At 42.8% G+C, this 21,501-nt stretch overlaps 1 long non-coding RNA gene across 1 annotated transcript in view; it reads right to left on the reverse strand.

The window, feature by feature from the left end:
• Positions 1–3,078: 3,078 nt before the first annotated feature.
• Positions 3,079–21,501, reverse strand: part of LOC141143059 (uncharacterized) — a 41,595-nt gene continuing 23,172 nt past the window's right edge. The window contains exons 2-3 of the long non-coding RNA XR_012244324.1: positions 3,393–3,515; positions 3,079–3,312 (exon numbers count right to left, since the gene is read on the reverse strand). This is a non-coding gene — a long non-coding RNA (uncharacterized lncRNA). The remainder of the gene's footprint in view (positions 3,313–3,392; positions 3,516–21,501) is intronic.

The following is a 21,501-nucleotide window of genomic DNA, read 5'->3' on the forward strand; positions in this document are numbered from 1 at the left end:
CGCTGTTGCGGGGCGGGTTTTCCGTGTGCTGAAGGGCAGGCTTTCTCTGTGTTGCTGGACGGGTTGGGTGTGTTGAACGGCGGGTTCTGCCCATGTCTAATGCCACATACACACGATTGGAATTTTCGTCGGAAAAACCTTGGATGGTTTTTCGGACGGAATTCTGCTCAAGCTTGTCTTGCATACACATGGTCACACAAAAGTTCTCTGAACTTTCGACCATCAAGAACGCGTACGACGGGACTAGAAAATGGAAGTTCCATACTAAACGTGCCACCCTTTGGGCTCCTTCTGCTAATCTCGTGTTTATCTTGTGTTAGTAGAAGTTTGGTAAGAGACGATTCGCGCTTTTCAGCCTCGTACTTTCCGATCGTTACTGCTCTTCAGTTTGTACTTGTGGGTTCGTAACTATTCTTCAGTGCGTGTAGTCAGTTCGCATCTGGGTTTCAGTGCGTATCATTATAGTATATAGTACGTATTTGTTTTTCAGTGCGTTTTTGTCCGCTCGTTTCTGATTTTCAGCTAGCTCTTCTCAGGCCTTTCTGTTTTTCAGTACTTTCTGTTAGTTTGTTCTGACCAGCCGACCGTTTTGAAGCCATGTTGCGGGTACGTACTCGTTATAGAGTCCGTGCTATGTGGGGGCTTGGTGTTGGGGTTCTTGCTTTGACCCGAGCCCAGTCCATGAACAGGGTGGGGAGGAGAAAATGGACCAAGAATTGGTTGCTCTGACCAATTCTGTCATATGCCTTTGTTGAGGGAGATCCAGGAGATTAATCCTGATGATTTCAGGAATTTTCTCCGGATGACGGACCCCGTTTTTCACCGTTTGTTGGCTTTGCTGTCCCCTTATATTACGAAGCAGGACACCTGCATGTGGCAAGCCATAATTCCTGAACAGAGGCTAGTCGCCACATTGCGGTACTTAACGACAGGGAGAAGTCTGCAGGACCTCAAGTTCTCAACAGGCATCCCCCCCAGGCTCTGGGGATCATTATTCCAGAGACCTGTTCTGCCATCATTCAGGTCCTGCAAAAGGACTATATTAAAAGGTAAGTTTTCTCCTTTAAAATCACATTATATGTATTTAATGTTTGATAATGTATTGTATTTCTTTCATCATTCCCTAATTACCATGATTGTAATATGCTGTGAATGTCCCCTTTTTCCTCATGCATGTTGGAAGTTTTTATTGCTCCTTTTTTGTTCTTAATGCATATTTCCCTTCACTTACCTCCTCAGCATGCTATCCTGGGCCCATATACACCTAGCCTATTCACTTAACAATGTATTTTGTCAGCTCCATTGTAGTGCTTACCCTAAACACCACATAAAATATACATGTTATTTGTGTCCTTAAATTCAGACAGAGTGCCAGAGGCTTTTTTGGGGGGGTCCCAAACTCCTCTAGAACCCCCCTAAAATTTTTACAATGGGCCATCAGTGGGGGTGAGGAATCTGATAAGTGTACCTTATCTTTTTGTCTTTAAATACACCTTAAAATAAATGTTATACTGATGTTGGCCAAGAATGTTTGTGTCTAATCTGCTTGCAATGTTATGTGCAAAAGTACTAATTTTTTTTTCTGGTTTGACTCCACAGTTTCCTTCAGCGTCACAGGAATGGCAGACTGTGGCCTCCCAGTTTGCCGAGCGTTGGGACTTTCCCAACTGCGGAGGGGCAATCGATGGGAAACACCTCTACATCGTCCCACCACCCCACTCGGGGTCATACTATTTTAACTATAAGGGGTTTCATAGTATAGTGTTGATGGCGGGGGTGTCGGCGACATATGAGTTTCTCTATGTGGACATGGGGAAGAATGGCCAGATGTTGGATGGTGGAGTCTTTGCCCAGACCGAGTTCTACGGACGTCTCCAGAGTGGTGGCTTGGGATTGCCACCTGCGGAAGAGAAAGTGGAAGGACTCTCATTTGTGTTTGTCACAGATGAAGCATTTGGTCTGGGTGAACATCTGATGAGGCCATTGTCCCAGAGGACCCTCACCCCAGAAAAGAGGGTTTTTAATTACTGGCTGGCCAGAGCCAGAAGAGTGGTGGAGAATGCGCTTGGTATAATAGCCAGCCGGTTCTGCCTATTCCTTACGGCAATCAATATGGCGGAGTATAAACTGAATCACATAGTGCTAGCGTGCTGTATTTTCCATAATTATTTAAGGAGAAATGCTCCAAACTATGCGGCCTCAGTTGGGCCTGAGGCCGCAATTCAGGACATAAATCCAATGACGGCCCTGGAAGCTGGCCATCCTGGCTTGCCCCCCCAAAGTGCCCGTGATGTGCATCAAAAGTATCTGGACAATTTTACAGGTAGGGGGGCCATTGCTATGCCAGCAAATTTTTGATTCTTTTATAAAATAAAAATTATTTTGATCTGAAATCATCTTGAATTTGATTTACTGCTTGTGTTTCTTTTAGCTGTATCCTAGGTTCTCCTAGTGCACTTGTATTGCCAAGTGGATTTTGCTTTATTAAATAACCCCCATTGTCACTGCAAACACTAACTTAATACAAAAACTGGTATTGAGCATTAAAAGAAGAAGCCACACATTGTTGAGTATAAAATCTTTTACTCCGTGCACATTCACATATGTGTTGTAAAACATTTTTCCACCAAAAATACATCTTTGTTTAATTAAGTTTGACATTTTTAGTTTTATATTTGGCAATAACAGGCATGTTTCAAACCATAACATACACAACTTTGGAACTTACAAAGTTTAACGTGAAAAAAGTGAAGGCAATATCAGACATTAGTATGTGAAAACTGTGTTGATATTGCCTTCATCAGATGGGGTGATGTCACCCCTGTAAAAGCCAAATTTTGAAGATGCACAAAAATTGGGATTCAAAATGGGGATTTCCCTCCTGATCCCATGCCTAATGTCAACATGTGCTAGCTCCCATCATGGGTGATCAATGGATGTGTTTTGTGGGTGCAACCCCTTCCTCTCACCTACTTGAGTTGCGAGGAAGAGGTTGCACCCACAAAACGCGTAAATTGATATCCCATGATGGCAGATAGTACATGTTGACACACTGTGTGCATCTTCAAAATTTGGCTTTTAAAATGTATAAAACATTTAGGAAATTTCTCCCCAAAAATATAAAATGGTGTCATTTTGTTGATATTTAGATTCTCCCTAATAAATCAATCATGTTCTTCAGTTTTTGTTCAACATCATTGGTTTTTTGCTTGATGATGTCTAAATCCCGACTACACAGCATTATGTCCTGGATTAGCTTTTGTGCACTTTCACTTGTGTAATGCAAATCTTCTTCCACAACATGCACATCACCTAAAATCAAAAAATACTCCATGTATTATAAATATGCAGGCATACATCTATTACCTGAAGCTGTGGTTTCAGACTCTCACCTGTTGTGATCACTATTTCAACCGCCTCTCCTACCTCCACATCCTCTGGTTGTGTGCTGAGTTCCCCTTCGTTCGGAGGTTGGTGGTCCCTGGTGTTCTCAGACGTCCCAAGTCTTTTCTTCCCTATGGGAAATTAAAAAAAAGGTATACTTAGCACACAGATATTTGAGGGTATTAATAGGAATAAGAAACATTGCTTGGAAGTGTGGTACAGTTGTCTGTTTTGGCAGAGTTCCAAGCTGAAGACATTTTTTTTCCCCTTTCTAAAGCTGGAATACTTACCTTTTTTGGACAATATTCACACATGGAGACACCCCTAGTATCCACTGGAGCACCTGTGTGGGACACCCTAAAAAGTTTGTGCTGGTGTCTCACACTAGTGCTCCTGTGTCCAGATGTGTAAACAGCTGCTGAGTGTCCTCTCCTTACATTACACTGAATCAAGTTTGCATTTCATTCTAGTTACAAACACATCTAGACAACAATGTACTAAAACTATTTTAATACAAATAGACATGACCAAATGTAGTTAACCTGCATCTGCACAAAAATATTGTATTATTAGTGGGCAAACGAACGATGTTTACTACGACCGATTACTGTGCCCACGAGCCTGAAAGTTGCCATTTTAAACTGTACAACAGTAAAGAAAAGCACATGGAGCAGCATGCAAGTAATAATAATAATAATAATAATAATAATAGGAACACAGGACAACTACTTTCTTTTTAGAAGCACTTTCTTGATCCTTCTGTACTGATCCTGCTCCCTCATTTTCAGATCTGACCAGCGTTTGCTCAATTGCTCCTTGGATCGTCGTACCCCAAAATTCCTGTGCAGACTTCTCACAACTTTAGACATGATCTTGGCCTTTCTCACATTTGGGTTTAGGTAAGGTCCATACTTCCCATCATAGTCGGCCCTCTTTGACTATCATAGTCCACCATCTCCACCATCTCTACAAAGGACATATTTTAAGCCCTAAATCAGGACGTTTTGGGCTCCGGGCTTTTCTCATCGTTACTGGAATTCCGCACCTGCTGTGTCTCCACCATGTCCTCTCCCACTGTGCCGAAAGAGAAGGGGCGGGGAATATTCTAGAAAGAACGTCAGGGGCGGGTGACGTGGGCGGAGTTTCACACATGCGCAGTGTATATAAAGCGTAACGCGCATGCGTCGGACATACAATCTGTGAGTGGAGGAAGTGCCGATCATTAGAACGAAGGTAACATTTTAACTTGGAGCATCAGTGGCCTATACTGTTTCTAGATTGAGGCCTATATCGGGACAAGATTATGAGAGTTTAGCCTGACATTAGGGTTTTTCTCTTGTTTTTTGTCTTGCAGAAATAATGAATCCGTTCAAAAAGCCAGGGTTTATGAGCCAGTTTATAGATAGGTACAGGGAGCTGCCCAGTTTGTGGCAGGTCAAACATAATTTATAAAATAACAGACCAGCTAGGAAGGCAGCGCTGGAGAAACTTTTGGAACGTGTGAAGATGGAGGTCCCCAACGCAGACAGTGATTTTTTGGAAAGGAAAATTGGTAGCTTGAGGAGCACATACAAGAAGGAGTGTAATAAGGTCCTGGCATCCCAGAGGTCAGGAGCAGCAGCAGAGGACGTGTATGTACCCAGTTTGTGGTACTATGACAAAATGCGTTTTCTGGAAGACCAGACTGAAGTGAGGTCATCACTTTCCACACTTCCTTCCACCCCAGCTGAGGCTTCCGAGGACCAACCTTGGCCTTCCAGCCAGGAAGAAGTGGAGGAGCCCAGCTTGAGGGAGATATAGTATTTTTCTACATATTTATTTTTTGTTTAATATCTTTTTTTTATTGAACAAAAGATATACATATTGAGGAAAAGGAAACAATAACACAATAAGTCATTATTCTAGCATGCAATGAGGACGAATATCTGAGGCTCCCGCGCTCCCACCTAGTCACTAGTAGAAGAAATATAACTTAGGATCCATGGAGGTAGGAAATACTAGGCTGTCAGGAGTGTAGGGGGGCATGTGGGTCAACATTAATCTGAGGAAAAAATGACTTGATAACATGTGTGGAGAGACATAATTGCAGATTAAAAGAAAAGAGGGGTATAGAGAGCTACAGAGGGTAGAAATGAAGGAGGAAAAAGTTAGAGGGAAGAGGTTTGAGAAGGGGGGAGAGGAGATGGGGAGAGGAGGGGATAGGAGGCTGGCAGACATGGTAACATACATACAGTCAAAAAGCAACTGATGGTTCAAAAAAGGTTGATCTCTAAGGTATAGGTAGCAATGGAATGGTAGACTAGGTGGTGGGTCTAGTCAAGATAGTGTCCTGGGGTGTCGAGGAGATAATGTCTTTGTAACAAGAGGAGGTGAGGAATGAGGACCAAGGAGGACCAAGGACCCTTGACGGTCGGAGGTCCCCCTTGCGATATGTGTGAGCTCCTCCATGAAGTTTACTTCCGAAACTTTGTGCATCCAAGATTTTATGGAGGGGATCGTAGGCTGGTTCCAAAGGGTGGGGATGAGGGCCTTGGCTGTGTTTAGCAGATGAGGAATAAGCGATCGTTTATTTCTGCCAATAGGTCTTTGGGTGGAATGAAAGAGGATAGTCCAGGGGTCCAGAGGAAGCTTGATATCAGTGATCTGATGGATCAGGTCTATCACCTTAGTCCAATATGGACGTATAAGGGGGCAGAACCACCAGAAGTGTGCGTGGGTAGTGACTTCTCCACAATTCCTCCAGCATAATGGAGAGTTGGTAGGGAACATCCGATGAAGTTTAGCTGGGGTGTGGTGCCATGTGGTGAGGAGCTTATAGTTAGATTCCGCCATAGACAAAGCTAGTGAGGAGACGTGTGCAAGTTGAAGTATTTTGTCCTTTTTCTTGTTTGTTATAGTGGATTTGAGGTCAGATTCCCATTTGGCCAATTTTCTACATATTTATTGTCCTATAATTAATTATATTAACTAGATTTTATTATTGATAAGAAATTAATGATTGAACAAAAAGTGTTTTACATATCAATAGACAGTAGTGGCCAAAAATGATTGGGACAAGAATGAAAAATGCTGGGGTCAGAATGATAGTCTTTTCTATTTATTATCATTCAATTTGCCAAAGTCATGAGCTGAAAATTGTGTGCGATTGATGAAGCAAAACTAAAACTATGTCCCTTTTTTATACACAGGAAAGCCTCAGCCAGGATGAGGGTTTGGAATGTGGCAGCCAGGAGGTGGCAGGGGGAAGTGGCAGCCAGGAGGTGGCAGGGGGAAGTGGCAGCCAGGAGGAGGCCGGGCCCAGTGGACTGACCCAATCCCAGGTCCCTCCCCTCCGCCTTCCACCCAAAAGGCCCAGGAAGGGGAGGAACGAGGAGGAGGCAGCACTTGCCCTCATTCGGGATGCTCATGTGACCATAAGAGACCCCCCCAGCGTTCAAGAGGGCTATGGCTGCATAGTAGCAGCGAAAATGCAGGAAATGGAGAAGGGACAATGCCTCTTATGTGAGAACATAATTTTACAGACCCTAAATACGGGGTTGAGTGGCCAAATGACCGAAAATACCCACCTTTCAGAGTTCGTCCATCCTCCTCCTCCTCTTCCTATACCTCCTCCTGCCACAACTTCACGAACAAAGCCACAGCGTGCAGGGAAGCGTGGAAAGAAGACAAGAGAGTGATGGTCTGGGTTCAGTCTGGTCTGACAGAAGACGCGGGCTGTGGTAGTACCACAGCCTGGGGACATATGTCATCTGCTGCTGTTCCTGATCTCTCTGAGTCTAGGACCAGATTGTGCTCCCTATTGTATGGACTCCTCAGGCTACCAATTTTCTTTTTCAAATAGTTTATGTGTGCCCTGGGGTCCAAAGGTTTCGCAAATTTCTGCAGTTTCTCCAACATTGCCTTCCCTCTTTCTTTTGTTATGACCCAGAATAAATGGTAATTTTGTTTTCAGCAAATACATGCCTATGTGTTTTTATTAAAAAAGGACACTTTGTTTGTGAGTAGGCAGGTACGTTTCAAAAATACAATGTCAAGTTAACAAGGGACACCAACCTCCCTGAGGTTAAAAAATACAAGATAATAATGTTGTTGTGGTAATTTGACACAAAAATTTTTTAAAAAATATGGAGATCACTAGAAAATAATTTTTAAATAATCAAAAAAAAGAGATCTTGATTTAAATAAAAAAAAGGAAAAAAGAGAGCAAAGGTGGGTGTGCCACTATGTGTGTACCACTATGCAAGTCAGCTGCTGCTGAGTAATTGAGTGATTCCTCCGAGGGAAGGATTAGGAGCTTCAGGCTGCATGTCAGGAGGTGAGTGAGCTGGCGTGCTGGTGTGCGGAGGTGTATAGTACAGCACTAGCACAAAGAGCGGCTTCAGAAGGATTCAGAGTTCTGGCTCTCCTGTTCTAAACATCTGGTGTTAGCGCATCCAATATCAGCGCCACGGACCTTTTCATATGCTCCTTCATCACACCGGAAGAGTGCAGGAGTGCTGTGCTCTCAGAGGGGTTGTTTGGTCGTTGTTTGGTTGTTTGGTCAGACCAGGAGCCCACAGTCAGCCCATAGTCAGTCCACAGATAGACAGGACGGTGGGTAGCCCATCTCCCTTCTCTGTTCGCCTTGCTCTCCCTACACGGATCGCACGGGCTGCATGAACTTTCTATACTACCATACTACCTAGCCTTCCTTGTTCCTCCTCTCAAATTCTTGATCCTCAGTGTACGGGGGGCCGCCGAGCCGAGTTGTCCCTCGTCGAACATCGCTGCAATTCTTGTATCCCTGTATCAAGGTGGTACAGGTAAGGTGGACAACGTGGACAAGGTGGACTAGGACAAGATGTTTAATAATTCTATTCGATGTTTGTGGAGCATACGGAGATATTCTGGGAAGCCCTTATCTAACTACCTAACTGTCTAACTATATACTCATTGATCTAATTGACCTACCTGCTGAGGCTCTAACCCATCTAACCCATTTGCTGGCTACAGAGACACGCTGTAAAGCTTTCTAATTATTACTAACTACCCGCCGATGCTTTGAACCACCTGCTTGCTCACTTCTCAGCATCCCCCAACCTGCAGCATTGATTGAAGTGTTTATTTTTTTTTATTTTTTTCGGAGTGCGATGTTTTGGTGACTTATTTTTTCAACAAGGTAAAGGGGGGTTGTTATCTAAATGAGAGTGAGAGCTTGGCCTGGACAAGATGGGGCAATCCCTGGTATAGCTATTCCTATGCCTATATATTCCTATAATTTTACAATTATAATCAATTATTATCTTACAACAACTTTCCTTTTTGTGTGGTCGCTGCCTACCTACCTGCCTGAATACCAGATTGATTATCAGATTGCCACCAGATTGCTTCTTTAGGCTAGCCCCCCCGTTGGCAGTGCGTACTGCTGATACTGGAGCTGATACTGGAGGTCACAGCAGGAATAGATGTACCTGACCTATAGGAGCTATAAGAAATGTACCAGATATGCCAGATAAGCCAGGTGAGTAACCACATGAGACTCTGAACAAAAGATAAACAGGAATGGAGAAAATCTAATGTTTGAGTAACTGAATAACTGAACTTTCAGATGAGCAAAGCGCTATAAGGGTTTTTGTTTTGTTTTTCTTGAGGAGACTGTTATTTCTTTTTTCTTTTTGTGCTTCTCCCACCTTTTGCTTCTTGATTCAGTGGATTCTGATGGCTCTACATCATTTTACATCAGGATGAATATGTATTCATTATCATATACCAAGCTACATATTATACTACTATGTTATTAGGCTATCATGCTACTATAGCATTATAGCATTTGCGCAGAGACTTTCAGAGGCTATCGATACTTTTTACTTTTCTTTTTGATAGATATTATTGCCTTTTTTTTAATTTATTTTTTTACCAAAAAAAAATTTTATTATTATTTATTTTTCATAGCTAGCTATACCCAGTAGGTATTGGTATGGATTAATGGAGTAATAGATTAACAGGTTAACTGGTAACTAATTTGCACATTGTTTACAACTGTCTAGAATAGGCAGTATACATGTTATACAGTATATATGATATATGTGGTATATGAGATGCATGATTGTAATTGTTCAACCACATACATTGATAACTGTTAATCTGTGCTGCTGTGTGGAGAGATCTTAGTGTCTCAGCGACATTTTCAGGCAATTCAGTCTAACCCAGTCTGCTTATTTATCTATTTATTGATTTTTTTTCTTTTTTTCAAGGACTGTTTAGTCTAGGCCCAGGTTAAGCTTCAGCTTTAGTATCTTGTTAAATATGACTGGGCATTTTCTTTTTTGTGAATTAACTTGGAAGTAACCTGTTACTAAGTTATCTACCAGGAAATACCAGAAATACTACGATATTGCAAAGTCATGACTAGGTGCCAAAAGCACGCAGAACAAACTATAGGAGCAACAGTTTATAGTTGCTAACTCTGAGACGCCTCTTGCTCTACATAATACAGCCACACCCCATAACAAAGACACCACTTCGATTTCAGTTTCAGCTTCTCCAGAACATACAGCTATGGATCTTCAATCACATGATTTAGTACCTTCAGGAGAGATCGGGAATATAGCTAATCAACAATAAGATAGGGGAGTATCGGCTCCTTTAAACTCAACACAATTTAGATCTTGCCATCTATGGACAGAAGACCCAGAGAAGAGGGCAATATTGCTCTCACTCCCTACCAAACAAAACCTAGCACTACTTCCAAACAGAGGAGATTTGGAAGCGGTGGCATAATGTCTAGAAGGAGCTCTACGGAAGGAGATTTCTGAGGTTAGGGAACAGTTGGATATTGTCGAGACTCGGGTTTCCAACCTAGAATCTAACTTTGAATCTGCAGTAGAAAACGTGAATATACGTATGGATAAATTGGTACTTTCCAATATGGCCATACAACAAAAGTTTACATCTAGTCTTCTTCATGTAGATGACTTGGAAAATCAAAGCCAGAGGAATAATATCCGGTTTAGAGGTATCCCGGAAAATGTTGAAGATACAGAGCTGAGACCTACGATACAGTCAATCTGTAACAATATTTTGGGTAAACCTCAACTAGATGAACTCATAATAGATAGAGTACATCGAGTCACTCCGTAGAGAGGCTATCAGGGGTCAGGTCCACGAGATGTTCTGTGCCGCATACACTTTTTCAATATAAAGGAAGAGATCATGCGTCAAGCATGGCAGTTAGGTCAGATTAAACATGCTGGAGCAAGGATATTGATCCTCTCAGATATATCAAGAAATACACGACGTATGAGAGGATGTATGCATCCACTCTTGGACCAGATTAAAGCATCTGGGGCAACTTATTCCTGGGGACATCCATTTCATTTGAAGGTCAAGAAAGAGAATCACTCTTTTTTTCTTCACACCCAAGACCAACTTCAAGATCTGTTTATATTTTTGGGGTGTGAACCAGTACAAGTCCCTAATTGGTTAGATTTTACCTGAATTTCGAGTTTGAGTTTGCCTGGGGTTTTTTGTACACCCTAGTATATCACGGTGGGCATGGTATATTATTAAATAGACTCCTTAATCTAGCTAGGCTTTTGGTCCCTCGAGAAGTGAGTATGTATTATAAACACCTTCAGAGGAGGACTCTTTATAGTACAGGTTTTGGTTTGGCACACCCCCAAATAGGTATCTCCCAGTCCCATTGGGCTAGGTTGGGAGATTTGAAGGTTTTTTTCCCCCCATCTTTTTTTTTTCCCTCTCTTTTTTGTTTGTTTCTGTCGTCTCTTTGCCTTCTCACCCTCCCCCTTTTTTTTTCTCTTATTTTTGGGGGAGTCATGGCACCTGACCATTCCGGGGCACAATTGACCTCCCCGGTGAGGTTAACTTCCCTTAATGCGAGAGGTCTTAATGTCCCAGAAAAAAGGTCCAGGTTATTGAGAGATTTGACCAAAATGCAGAGTCAGATTGTTAGTCAGTTTTGGAATTCTCCTGGCCCGAAAATGTGTTTCCTGAAGAAAAACAGAGTATATCCAGTGGTATATAACCGATTTCTAAAGCTAAGGGAGTTAGTATTCGTATAGCAAGTTCTGTTCCATGGTCACCAGGCACTTACATCGCAGATGAACTAGGTAGATTTTTGATTGTCAAGGGCGCAATTGGGGCTACCCAGGTAACTTTGGTCAAAGTGTATCTTCCAAACTCGAATCAGTTGCTGTTCTTAAGGTCACTGACCCCCCCCACCCCCCCCCCCCCCCTTTTTAGAGCATACTGATAGTGTACTGATTGTAGGAGGGGATTTTAATTTTGCATATGATCCACTTCTAGATGTTTCAAAGGGGGTATCTCATCTAGCATTCTCTTACTTAAAGCAACTGAAGGCAGAATTAAATCTTCTGCAACTGGTAGATGTATGGCATCTACAACACCCTGATGTTAGAGACTATACTTTTTTTTCCCCAGTACATTCAACATATTCAAGAATTGACTACTTTTTGTCACTCAGAAAGATCTAGACAGAGTTTGAGTTACTTCGATTGAACCAATTTTGCTTGCCGACCATGGACCAGTTCAAATGGACATAGATTTAAACACAGTATCTACAGGGAACTGGTCTTTGAGGCTCAATGATACATTGTTAAATGACCCCTATCACTATGAGTGGGGCCCTTTACAGCTTAGAAGAATATTTCAGTCAGAATGATTAACCTAATACGCCCCCCACAGTATTGTTGGAGGCACACAAATGCTTTATAAGAGGACATTCCTTCAACACGGAGCGAGGATAAAGAAATTGAGGTGGTTGGAAACTGCGTCGTTATTTCTGAGGATCCGCAAACTTGAGGCTATACATAAAAAAACTCGCTTTACAGACACAGAAAGAATTACTCACCTTACGTCAGCAGTATAATCAAAGTGTAAATACTGAAGTGAAGGAAAAACTATGACAACATAAACAGTCTATTTATGAATATGGAAATAAACCAGAGGTTCTCCTGGCTAGGGCACTGAAAGGGTCACAAACTAAACCGCATATTACTCAAATCACATCTGAATCAGGCACCAAGTTGTCAGACCCAGGGTCTATAACCCAAGAATTTCAAAAATTCTATCTGAAGCTTTACAACCTTCCTTAAACACAAATCCAGTAAGCTATATCTCGGGAAAATCTGATATCTACTTTTTTGACATCTTCAGGTATGCCCTCTCTCTCGTCAGAGGTAACAGAGGGAATGGAAGCACCTATAACAGAGAAAGAATTGGCTATGGCAATAGAATCCTCTCAATTAGGCAAGGTCCCTGGCCCAGATGGGCTAAATCTTGCTTACTATAAAACTTTTCAAGATGTTCTCTCTCCCTACTTCTTACGTACCTATAACTCTATTTCAGCTAACTGTAAGCTAACAGATGACGCTTTGAGGGCCCACATTATGGTCATCCCGAAGCCAGACAAAGACCATACCCAATGTGGGAAATACCGCCCCATAGCACTCTTGAATGCCGATCTAAAATTATTTTCTAAAAACCTAGCGCATAGGCTACTGCCATATATTCCTCATCTCATTCACGCAGACCAGGCAGGCTTTATCCCTCAGAGAGAGGCCAGGGACAATATTGTAAGGGCAATAGATCTGATCCACTTCGCCCGATTGGAGGCCAGACCCTTTTTGCTCCTATCAATAGATGCCGAAAAGGCATTTGATCGGGTGGACTGGCAGTTCTTATGACTTACCCTTAGACATATTGACACATTTTTGGATCCATGCATTATACACTGGCCCCACAGCCACTGTGCTGGTTAATGGGGTCCGATCAGAGTATTTTTCTTTGTCCAATGTGACGAGACAGGGCTGTCCTCCCCATTAATTTTTGTGTTAACTCTAGAACCCTTTCTCTGCAAAGTTAGATTAGACCCTTTGATCAGTGGAATTCAGGTCTCAAGCATGGAGCATAAAATCGCTGTGTATGCAGATGATCTCTTATTTTTTTCTCTCTGATCCAGTGGCTTCACTACCTCATTTATTTCAGTGTTTTGCTCAGTATAAGGATCTTTCTAATTTCTCTATAAACAAGGTTAAAAGTGAAGCAATGAGTATTCTTCTCCCCACGGAGTGTATTGTAAAGCTACAAGGCCTCTATTGGGTTAAATGGGTTCAGTCTTTTCTGAAATATCTGGGGGGTTAACCTCAGACATTGCCTCATTATATGAGATTAATTTTTGTCCATTATTATCTAAAATGCGATTACATCTCCAACTGTGGCAAACACTTACCCTTACATGCTTTGGGAGGTGTAACGCATTTAAGATGATACTGCTTCCACAGATTTTATATCTAATGCAAGCGATACCTATTAAATGACCTCAAGCCTTTTTTAGTTTGTGTAGGACATTGTTAATTAAATTCCTTTAGAGCAATAAAGTTGCTAGACTCCGTTACTCCCTGTTATTGCTCCCCAAATCCCAGCGGGGGATTGGTCTACCCGACCTGATCTCATATTATCGAGCCTTACATTTGTCTAGAGTGGTGTCATGGTGCACTTCCCCCGCAGACCAAACCCTGGGTACAAGTAGAACAACAAGCCTCACCGATCATTTTATCGGTGCTTCCCTGGGTTGCCCATAAATACTATTGGGGATTGAAGAGGCACCCTACTATTGGGGCTACAATTGCAGTCCTTATTCAAATACTCTCAACAAAAGGCCTTTCTCTCAATCCATCACCTTTAACACCAGTGCTTCAGAACCCAGACTTCACGCCTGGACTTGACAATAAACAGCTCCAGGGCTTGATAGGACTTGGCATAACTAGACGTATGCAATTTGCTACTTCGCAGAGTTGGATGTCTATGCAAGCTCTATCCAACCTTTCACAGCCCCCCTTGAGCCCTTGGTCAACCTTTCAATTAGCACATTTTTTTAGGTCCTTACCAGATGTGGAACTTCATGTTAGGCCACCGACACCCTTTGAGCATCTATCTGCGGTGGGGGAGTATGTACCACATTTGCTGTCATTTTTTTATAAATCGATCATTGAGCCTCCAAAAGGCCATGTCCCCTCGTATATACGCCGCTGGGAGGAAGACCTACAAATTTCCTTCACAAGCACGCAAATTAAAAGGATTATTTCACTGGCCCATAAGTCTTCGATAACAAGTCGTTTTGAAGAACAGGGGTATAAGCTGATGGTCAGGTGGTACAGGGTTCCTGCCCTACTTAATAAACTTTACCCACAAACCTCTAACCTATGTTGGCGGTGCAAAAAAGAGCCAGGGACATTATTTCATATTTTCTGGGCATGCCCTTTAATTATACCATTTTGGAAGGAAGTGGGGAACTGGATTAAACTACTGACATCAGTTGACCTTGGTTCGGACCCTCTGGGATATCTCCTGCACCCAAATGCGATACCCCTCCAAAAATATATAAAAAGTCATTGGTTGGACATATGTTGAACGCTACCCGGGCATGTATCCCAGACCTATGTAAATCTACTACTATACCACTAGTGCAACATTAGTAGGGCTGAAACGATTAATCGATATTATCGATAATAATCGATAATGAAAATCGTTGTCAACGATTTTCATTATCGATTAGTTGGTCCGCACCTTCCTTCTGTCTGTCTGTCCGTTTTAAATCCTCCCTCCCTGTGTCCTCGGCGCCGCCATTTGTGACCAGGCACGTCTGCGCCGCCGCACGTCCACGGCGCGCCTCTCCTCCTCCTTGCTGACGTCACCCCCCCCTGATCTTCTCAGCCCCGCCCACTGCCTCGAGGGAACAGAGAAAAAATCCTCCCTCCTGTGTCCTCGGCGCCGCCGTTTGTGACCAGGCACGTCCGCGGCGCACCTCTCCCCCTCCTCCTCTTTGCAGACGTCATCCCCACTGATCTCAGCCCTGCCCGCTGCCTCGACGGAACAGAGAGGCGAGGGCAAGAAGCGAGGAGAGCCGAGCTGCACATTCATAGTGAAAGGTAGCAGCTAATAACACAGTAAAAACAGCACATTTTTATGACCAGGCACCATCCTAACAGTATTACTGGGGAGGGAGGGGGGGGGGAATGCCCCATCATTGGTGTTCCTGGGAGGGAGGGGAATAGACATAGTGCCCCATTGGTGTTCCTGGGAAGGGGGGGAATAGTGCCCCATTGGTGTTCCTGGGAGGGGGGGGAATAGTGCCCCATTGGTGTTCCTGGGGGGGGGGGGGGGAATAGTGCCCCATTGGTGTTCCTGGGAGGGGGGGGGAATAGTGCCCCATTGGTGTTCCTGGGAGGGGGGGGGTGCCTGGAGTAGTAGTTCCCCATCATTGGTTTTCCTGGGTGGGAGGAGAATAGACATAGTGCCCCATTGGTGTTCCTGGGAGGGGGGGGGTAGTGCCCCATTGGTGTTCCTGGGAGGGGTGGGGGGATAGTGCCCCATCATTGGTGTTCCTGGGAGGAATAGTGCCCCGTCATTGGTGACCCCGGGAGGAATAGCGCCCCGTCATTGGTGACCCCGGGAGGAATAGCGCCCCGTCATTGGTGTCCCCGGGAGGAATAGCGCCCTGTCATTGGTGACCCCGGGAGGAATAGCGCCCCGTCATTGGTGACCCCGGGAGGAATAGCGCCCCGTCATTGGTGACCCCGGGAGGAATAGCGCCCCGTCATTGGTGACCCCGGGAGGAATAGCGCCCCGTCATTGGTGACCCCGGGAGGAATAGCGCCCCGTCATTGGTGACCCCGGGAGGAATAGCGCCCCGTCATTGGTGACCCCGGGAGGAATAGCGCCCCGTCATTGGTGACCCCGGGAGGAATAGCACCCCGTCATTGGTGACCCCGGGAGGAATAGCACCCCGTCATTGGTGTCCCCGGGAGGAATAGCGCCCCGTCATTGGTGACCCCGGGAGGAATAGCACCCCGTCATTGGTGACCCCGGGAGGAATAGCACCCCGTCATTGGTGTCCCCGGGAGGAATAGCGCCCCGTCATTGGTGTCCCCGGGAGGAATAGCGCCCCGTCATTGGTGTCCCCGGGAGGAATAGAAAAAAATGGCACATTACGATTTTTTTTATGATTTTATCCGATTAATCGATTAATCGAAAAAATAATCGGCCGATTAATCGATTATGAAAATAATCGTTAGTTGCAGCCCTAAACATTAGTTCTCCAGAATAGATGACATTAGGACAATGGAAAATATGACAGCCTTACTCCATGGCAGAGAGGAGGATTGTAGGGAAACCTGGTGGCCATGGATGACCTTTACTTGTACACCTCAGTATGTTGACTGCCTCTCTGTTTAAGTCACTAAGTAAGATGAGGCGATCTGGGGGGTGGGAGGGGGCCAGAGGCTGAGAAGGCCTTAAGATATTTAATCTAATATTTTTTTTTTCTCTCTTTTCCTTGTTCCCCCCCCCCTTTTTTTTTTTTCTCTTTTCTTTTTTTTTTTTCCTTTCTCTCCTGTTTTTTTGTCCCTCCCACAGCCTCCAAGGGATGGGGGTCAAGGGAGAGGTATATTTCATTTTAAAGTAGAGAAGGGATGGTATAATAAAGGAAGAATTTAAGGTAGTGATAAGGGAGGAGTGCAATCCAGATTAATGATTGTAACAATATTTACTACTAGGTATATTTTGTGGCCCTAAATTCTTAATTGTATGAACCGAATACGAGATGCCGCAGGCTTATTTGCTTTATTGTGAGGTTGGAAGTTACATTTGCTCTCCACTTTAATTGTAGGTTTATCCCTTTTCTTGTTATTGTTTTATATTGTTCATATGTTCTGTATATAACTGGAAAAAAAGATAAAATATTGAATAAAGAATTATATTAAAAAAAAAAAAAAAAAAAAAAAAAAAAAGGAAAAAAAAAATCACTATAAAAAATAATTTGAAACATTCTTAGGGTGATCTGGCTTTAAAAACTAAAAATATTATTAAGGAGATCACAAGAAATAATAAAGAAATGAGTTTGTCAGAACTCTGTGTGAATATCAGCAGCAAAACAACTTCATTCTTCTAGCATTATAAAGAACAAAAGAATGCGCTACATTAAAAGATCCAAAAATGTACAGCGTGACAAATGTGCTATCTCAATTACGAACACTAGTTTTACCAGACCAAGCGATTCCGTCTCGTACTTGATTCTGAGCATGCGTGGTTTTTTTTGGACGTCGAAACTGCATACAGACGAACGTAATTTCCGATAGGAACTTTTTCCGACGGGAAAATAGAAAATAAAATACCGCCTGCAAAAGTCCGATGGATCATACACACGGTCAGAATTTCAGACCAAAAGCTCACATTGGACTTTTGCTGGTGGAATTTCCGATCGTGTGTACGCGGCATAAGGGCGGTTTGCAATACACACAAAACTCGCCCTTTAACACACCCACAACCCACCACGCAACAGCGAGGCTCAATCTGACAACTCCCCTGCTGTTTGCATAGCGTCGGATAATGCCTCAGACGATCTTCGCATGCGCTGTGTTGACGTCACGCCAGCTGATCAACATATCAGCTGGAGTGATATTTGGTACTGCGCATGTGCAGACCCATCAGGGGCATTTTTCGATGGAGGGTATTTCTCAATAGAACACTGGCTCCCGTGATAGGCTGGGCTGCCTCTCCAGGTGCTGCTGCATCCACCACGCCCTCGCCAAGAACCGCTGTCTAGAACATTGGCGGGTTTTGGGGATTTTGCTCAGGGCGTTCCCAGACCGGGACATGGGTCTGATTTCCGGGAATGTCCAAGGAAAATATCGGGACTGTTGGCAACTATGGACTTCTCTAGGAACTATTCACAGTTGTCACAACAGGTTTTTCAAGGCACATGAGTTTCCCTTAAACTTCCACAACCAAAAGGGACCCCTAACAGCAACACACCCTGACTGTTGGTTTACCTAAAGAATTCATATTCCCCAGATGACCATGACTTCACTCCTCCACCCATCTTACCTGAAGGAAAGTGGAATTCTCTGGACTATAACTCTCCCTAATAACCCCAGTTCCTGTAGCTATCAATAGCACCTGTCTGTCCCCAACAATGGGTTTCTTTCCCTAAGTAAACTATCCACTCTGGCCCCTCTTTGTGGCACAGATTGTGTGATATATAGAAATAATACATAAAATGGCCATCGGAATTTTACAAGGCTTTGTATTATACCAGATACAGCCTCTGTCAATTGGCACCCAGAGTCCTTGGCAGAGGACACATTGGTCCTATGGTGGGCACCCTCTAGATCTAATAATAAACTGCAGTCATGTGACAGCTTTGTTTACTGCTGAACAGGGAAGTGATTTAGCAATCACAGAATCACTGTATATCTTCCTGTCACCACTAACCCAACAGAGTGACTGCAATGCTCTTCAGGTTAGCAGTAGCTGCCACTGTCTACCTGCCTCACCTTCTTGCAGGCTTGCCAGCATTAGTCACTGTAGTTCTCTCATTAGAGTGCATTAAAGCATCCTAATTTGTTTCCTAAAGTGTTTCATGGGTTTATCTATAGTTACAAACACTGCATTTGTAATGATCTGTCATATAGTTTGATAATAAATATTGCCAAAGCAAAGATTCCTAATTAACAGAATCACTACTCCCAGAATTCCCAGAACAGAAACTTGTCTTGACAATCACATAATAAAATACAAAAGCAGCATAAGTGATGTCAGAGATACCCACTATAGGAATAATTTTGATAATTTTGCCTTTGATGGTTTATCCATTTCAGTATTCAATTATGTCACTTCTTTGAGCTCACTTTGAACCAGTTCTCACAAAGGGGTTGATTTACTAAAGGCATATAGACTGTGCACTTTGCAAAGTGCAGTTGCACTCTGCAAGAGCAGTTGCTCCACAGCTTGGTAAACGAGCAGAAGCTCTGCTGACTTCCATTGTCCAATCATCTACAAGCAAAAATGCTGTTTTTTTTATTTTTCATTCACCTGATTGGGTATTCTTTGTAAAGAGAAGATTTACCTCATTTACTAAGTCTTGGAGCAACTGCACTTGCAGGGTGCAATTGCACTTTGCAGAGTGCACAGTGTATTTGCCTTTAGTAAATCAACCCCAAACTCTCTATGTTCCCACAAACTAAGCTGACCCATACAGAAAATAACAAAAGTAAATATAGTACATCAAGTTCTCCGTGCCCAAACCTTAACCATGAGTTTACCATGGATGCCAAAACGACCACCCCAATTGCGAATCTTTGAGCTTCAATGTTCTACTCCTCGTTACAACTTTATTTTAAGCCTTATATAAAAAAAAAGTTAATAAAGCGCTACCATCAACCTTAATATAGCACAGTGATACAATAAATAATGTGATCCAATAAAGGATGTGATCTTATAAAAAATAAATACACTAATCATATATATGTGTCCAGTAAACCACACTAGATATAAATTACTGTTCTTCCAAAATGCTTGTAGATTTCTGGAGATACTGGGAAAGACGTCAAATACCACTCGTCAAAGAAAGGACATACCTCATTGCGCAAATAAATAACTAAAAATGACATGTGAGTAATAAAACACAGTTGCACTCACACATGCCCCGCAATAAGATCGCATTTAAGAAGGTCAGTTGCATATATTCAGAGACAATCTCCTCACTTAGCTGTTCCTGCTCACACAGCACTGGGGTTACTGGCTCCTCCCACCCCAGTGCTGTATGAGCAGGAACAGCTTTTTTTTTTTTAGTTTATTTGCACAATGATGTATGTCCTTTCTTTTGTTTGAGCAATATCGATCTATGAAGGAGTGAAAGCAATGAAGGTTTGAAAGCAATCCACCACAGGTGAACATCAGACACTACACACCTGATCATTTGGGTATCGTTGTCCTTTTGTGTTTTATCTTACAAATGAGTGGTATTTGACGTCTTTCCCAGTGTCTCCAGAAATCTACAAGCATTTTGGAAGAACAGTAATTAATTTATATCTAGTGTGGTTTACTGGACACATATATATATATGATTAGTTTATTTTTTATAGGATCACATCCTTTATTGGATCACATTATTTATTGGATCACTGTGCTATATTAAGGTTGATGGTAGCGCTTTATTAACTTTTTTTATATATTCACTTTTTTGTGATATCAGCACATAACACAATAATAGCAGTCACTATCATTTGTTCATCTTAATATCATTTTTGGTTCACAATTTGATATAATCATTCACATCAGCGCTTTAGTAATTTTTATACAATTATTTTAAGCCTTGCCCCTTATCATTTTGCAAATGTTGGGACTTGGGACTTGTCACACAGCTACTATTCCTCCTCGAATATGACTTGCTTAGATTTTAAGAAACCCCTTAAGGTAACATAGACATTGATGGTATTGCCTACAAAAGAAGCAAATGGTAATGGACACTGAAAATGTAAATTTGCATTCAGAGAAAGAGTATTTTGATTGAAAGACAAGGAGAGGAACTGAGTGATATCCTAGTTAAAACAGACCTAATTCCAGCCAAAAACATAAGCCGTTTTAAATTCTACTCTGTACTACAACCTAAGCTGATAAAATCCTTCTAATGCTTACCTATGAGCAGATTCAGGCTCTTTTGCTGCAGCCAAATAAACCCAACTACCACAGAAAGTCTCTATCACGTACCTGGTGACAACTGGAGTGCTGTGGAGGCTTTTCTTGTGCCTCCTGCCCAAAATTCCTGAAGATGGAGGGGTAGGCTCCCTTCAGTCCATCTACCCTCCATCTATCCATCAGAAAGCATGTGCTTCCATTGTGGAGTCACTCATAAGCTAGTGATAGGACTACAGATACCAGGGTGCCTTGGCAGGGCCTGTAGCTTACGCATGTACTTGCAAATGTGTGCAGTAGGGATGAGCTTCGAGTCCAAGTCGAACTCATGTTCGACTCGAACATCGGCTGTTCGCCAGTTCTCCGAACAGCCAACAATTTGGGGTGTTCGCCGCAAATTCGAAAGCCACGGAACACCCTTTAAAAGTCTATGGTAGAAATCAAAAGTGCTAATTTTAAAGGCTTATATGCATGGTATTGTCATAAAAAAGTGTTTGTGGACCTGGGTCCTGCCCCAAGGGACATGGATCAATGCAAAAAAAAGTTTTAAAAAAATGGCCGTTTTTTTGGGAGCAGTGATTTTAATAATGCTTAAAGTGAAACAATAAAAGTGTAATATTCCTT

The sequence above is a fragment of the Aquarana catesbeiana genome, linkage group LG01 (genome assembly GCF_042186555.1).
Source record: "Aquarana catesbeiana isolate 2022-GZ linkage group LG01, ASM4218655v1, whole genome shotgun sequence".
NCBI classification, from domain to species: domain Eukaryota; kingdom Metazoa; phylum Chordata; class Amphibia; order Anura; family Ranidae; genus Aquarana; species Aquarana catesbeiana.